Below are 5,022 nucleotides of genomic sequence, written 5' to 3' on the forward strand. Positions count from 1 at the left end.
GTGGCATTCATCTCATGAACTGATTTTTCTATGTTAATCAGTGTTCATTTCAAATCAGAACAAACAAATAAACAATCACAACAAGGAAAAACAGAATACTTCTACATTTATAGCTGGTGACTAAAATAGTACCCCAAATGATGACGGTGTATCTAATTGCTTGCTCTAGCACAGGGCCAACACAAACTCTTCCTTCCCACAGCATTCACGGCTGTAAACAAAATCTACTCTGATTTGGTTTGGAGTCAATTTGATTTGAGAAGGCACTAGGGCTCTGTCAATAAGAAACAAACGAAACCCAATTTCCTTTGAATGGAATTGGGATTATGCTTTGAAGAAATTGCTTTTTTTCTTCTTAAGGGAGTTGGGAAAACAAAACTGGAAATACTTTCCCTTTCTCAGTACTAAAATACAGGCTCTAGTTGTTCAGAAACTCAGGTGCTTTTCCTTGAATTCTTTGGGCAAGGAAAGAGAAGGGGATGGGATGGCTCAACAATGCGATTAATTAGCATCTAGGAGAGATAGCTTTACACATGTGCGGCTGATTTATTTCACTTAAGAGTACGGTTTTAAGGTGTATCCATGTACCTACAAAGGTCCCCCAATAATTAAAGCTCTGCTTTTGCAATGTGCACCAAAGTGCATGCTTTGATTTTAATCCCAATCTGATAAAATATGAAAATATTTCTGTTTGTCCTATGGTGGGTTATAATTTACCATGCTGGTGAGGTCTCTTTTCCAAGACAAAAGAGGGGACAGAACCTTATTTACAAATGTGCACATGGGTGGGACTGCTGCCTTGATTTTAGAACTGATGCAAGTCCAGGTCTTAGACTGCTGGAATATGGCATCACCATGGTAGATATTCACAGGTTGGCATCTCCACCTTTGCTTTCCTTTGCAGTGGCTTTCCAACAAGTTGTTAACTGTCCTCATCAATGAACAATTTTGTCCCTTCTTATGATGATAATTTAGGCAATTTTTTTTAAAATTTTTGGCAGTTCATGCAAAGCTCAAATATTCCTTAGTCCTTGAGCATATAAACTCAGCACTACAAACAGATTTTGTATAGGCTCAGAAATATAAACTCTGGGGAGGAAGGGTAGAAGCACCAAGACCAGTTAGGAGGTGATTACAATTGTCAAAGTATCTATGGTGGAGCTTCCTGAATATAGTAGAGCAAAGGAATCATAGAGCATTCAGCTACAGTGAGGTCCAAGATCCGTCACTGCTGCTGTGTCCTCTCTACGTGAAGTAGCAGGCTGTGACCATGCTTGGTTTCTACTCTATTTCTTTTTTCCTTCACCTGGACACTGCATAGCTGCTGCCCTCTACCCGCTACTACTCCACACACTAATCCCAACTGTATTAAAAATACCCTTGTCTGACCCCACATTCCAGAAACTATGATTTAATTCACTGATGGAAAGCCAAAGCATCCATTTTTAAAATAGAGTTCTCCAGGTAATTCTAACACACAGCCCGGAGGCAGAGATCTGGCTTGAGTTTATTTGAATTGATCCTGGCTCCAGTATACTACTCTCAGGTCTCTGCTGAGCCCATAACTGACAGTATGCAAATGACTTACCCATTTACTGATTCCAGGATCTGAGTGCCGTGCTGCAGCCTACTTGTCCAGGGGAGCAACACCGGTAGGGGGCACCCTCTCCTTATTGGGTGCTCACACAGCAGCCTAATTTTTTACTTTGATATGATCTGCTTATGCACCTATGCTGCTCAGTTCGACTTCTCAAGCAGGGACCATGTTCACATCCATTCATATTTTACCAGGCCTCCGTAGAGTGCCTGGGATAGACTAGAAATCTGTACAGATGGACAGAATAAATGAAATAAATCATTGCAGTGAGCTTGATAGGTTCCCAGAAGGGCTCCTTAAAATTCGTCAGTGAGGCGCTCATGTACGGAATGTGGATGGCACACATAGCCAAAGGTGAGCAGGAAAAATCTTGTTCAAAGGAACGCAGCTTCTTCCTGGGGAAACACCAAATGGCAGATGAGGAGGGTGCAGTGGGAGGGCCCGGAGGCCCCGGGGGCCCCGGGGGCCCAGGCATGGAAGGCCGCAGCGGCTTCCGCGGAGGCTTCGTCAGTGGTCTTGGAGGCCACGGGGCTCACACTGGTAAGGCCGAGGACAAAGAATGGATTCCTGTCACCCAGCTGGGCCCGCTGGTCAAGGACATGAAGATCAAATCCCTGGAGGAAATTTGTCTCTTCTTACCCATGAAGGAGTCTGAGATTATTAACTTTTTCCTGGGCACATCCCTCAAGGATGAAGTTCTAAAGATCATGCCTGTGCAGAAGCAAATTCGTGCTGGCCAGTGGACCAGGTTCAAGGCATTTGTCGCCATTGAGGACTACAGCGGTCATGTTGGTCTGGGTGTAGAGTGCCCCAAGGGAGTAGCCATTGCCATTCATGGGCCCATCATCCTGGCCAAGCTCTCCATTGTCCTGGTGCAGAGAGGTTACTGGGGGAACAAGACCGGCAAGCCCCACACTGTCCCTTGCAAGGTGACAGGCCTTTGTGGCTCTATGTTGGTGCATCTGGTCCCTGCCCCCAGAGGCACTGGCACCTTCTCAGCCCCTTGCCCAAGAAGCTGATGATAATGGCTGGTACTGATGACCACCACACCTCTGCCAGGGGCTGCACTACTACTTTGGGTAACTTTACTAAGGCCACCTTTGACGCCATATCTAAGATCTACAGCTACCTGACCCCTCACTTTTGGGCAGAGACTGTGTTCACCAAGTCTCCCTATCAGGAATTCACCGACCATCTTGTGAAAACCCACGCCAGAGTCTCTGTCCAGAGGACTCAAAGTCCAGCAGTAGCTGCAACATAAGGGTTCTTACACAAGAAAAATAAAATAAATAAAATCTAAAAAAAACTGCAAAGTAAAATAAACACCATTTAATTAAATGATTTCTTGCATAATCACATAGAATAGTTCTACAAAAAATTTCAAGACAATGTTACTCACACCGTAATTTCCTACATACATTTATAGAGTTCACTCTTTTGTTACTGAATAATTTCTAAATTCTCTCTCTCTCTCTCTCTCTCTCTCTCTCTCTCTTCTACTTTATATAAAAGTATAAAAGCATGACACATTCAAGCTTCAGAATAAGCATATGAAGAAGTACTGTAACTTCTGTTATTCTGGAGAGGTAATTTTGGGATGGAGAGGTTATACAGTTTGGCTGGAATCATACAAGTAGAAACTTGGAGATCTAGGATGTAAACAGAGCAGTTGGATCCATGATTACTCCCTACGCACTATTCTACATTTCCTTATAGTACTCTGACTGTCACTGCTGGCCTGGCGGACTCTGAGGCACTATCCCCGACTCTAAAAACCTCTCTTTCTCTTTCTTTTTAAATCTTTCTCTCTTTCCTTCATTTTGTTTTTATTCTGGAATTTTACTGCTTAAATCCTGTTATGCTCATAATCATCTTATATGTATTGTAATGTCACTAAATCCTCTGAATTATCTCTTGTATTTTAATGACTTTATGATCTGGTTTCTTCACATCAATGTTTAAATATTCCTGAAGTTCTGTAATTAAAAAAACCCCTGAGAACAGAATGGATAGGCTAGAAATAAATGTATACATCTAAAATCAGTTGGTTTTCAAGAAATATGCTACAGACACATAATGGAAAAAGGGAATTCTTTTCAATAAGTGGTGCTAGGAAAATTGGGTATCACTTGCAGAAGAATGAAAGAAGACCTCTATCTCTCACCAGATACAGAAACATACTCAAAATAGATTAAAAACATAAATGTTGAGGTCATGTGTCACTTCTGTTGTTTTTGTATTGTCTTGATTTTGTCTTCATTGTTGTTTTGTTAGTTTCTTTACTCTTTAAAATAAAAAATCCCAAGAAAACCATAAATATAAGAGTTAAATGTAAGACTACTAGAAAAAAAAAAAGAGGAAAAGTTTTAGAACACCAGAATGGGCAAGGACTTTTTACACCAGATCCCAAATAACACAGAAAACAAACGCTGAAATAGTCAAGTGGGATGATTATATCAAACTTAAAAGCTCATGCACAGTTAAGGAGACAATTGCCGCAATGAAGAGACAACCTACCCAATGGGAGAACCAGTGACCGGTAGCTTTCAGCAGCTTCTAACAGTATACATTGCTTTCATTTTGAATATTCTTTTCTTTGGCTTCCCTGGTGCTACACTGCTCTGATTTCTATTCTGTGAGCCTGGCTGCTAACTCTTCTCTGCAAACTCATCCTCAGCTGTTCAGCAAACGATGCTATTCCTCAAGCTTTGTTCCTGGGTCCTCTTCTCTCTTTACTCAACAATGTCTTTGTAAATCATGTTCTCTAGTCTAAGACTTTCTGCACCTTTCCATTCTGGATAAATAAATACCCTCTCTAACAGCTTAGTGGCCTCCTCTGCTGAACTGAAATATTTCAGGAGTCCACCAACATTGACCTGTTTCCAGAGGAACCAAGGAGCTTTCCCCAAGTTCCCCATTTCCTACCACAAAGAGTGGTACATTCTTCATCTACTTATGACACTCACATCTCCAGAATCATTCTGAGCATCCTTCTGTCATTTCTTTTCATTTCTACCACTTCCACCTCTTAATGACAATGGTTACAGTGATTCTCATCTATCCTATTGGTTCTCCATGTAGGTGATATTTTTTAAATGAAATGCTTCTATTTTATTTTATATGAAGATTGAAATATTTTGTGTAAAATAACCCTGACCATGCAACACAACAAAACAAACCAAACTTTCAGATATCCTCACTTTCAGATATCAACTCCTCACTTTCAGATATCAACACTTATAAGATTTAGGACAAGGACCAAGTTCTCTAAGTTGGCCCCCGAGTCTGTCATGCTTTGTCCTTACCTTTCCCTGATAACTAATCTTGCATTTTCTTCTCCTCCTCCTCCACCACCACTTGCCTGCCCTTTGGCCTTGGTATATTTCAGCTGCAGATCTTCATTTTCAACATATCCACCATCTTCT

The 5,022-nt window shown here is 41.3% G+C and overlaps 1 pseudogene; it reads left to right on the forward strand.

Moving 5' to 3' along the window:
• Nucleotides 1-2,007: 2,007 nt before the first annotated feature.
• On the forward strand, nt 2,008-2,858 carry LOC102022348 (annotated as a pseudogene).
• The last annotated feature ends 2,164 nt before the right edge of the window (nt 2,859-5,022 follow it).

The sequence above is a fragment of the Chinchilla lanigera genome, unplaced genomic scaffold, assembly GCF_000276665.1.
Source record: "Chinchilla lanigera isolate Chin_1 unplaced genomic scaffold, ChiLan1.0 scaffold00493, whole genome shotgun sequence".
NCBI lineage: Eukaryota > Metazoa > Chordata > Mammalia > Rodentia > Chinchillidae > Chinchilla > Chinchilla lanigera.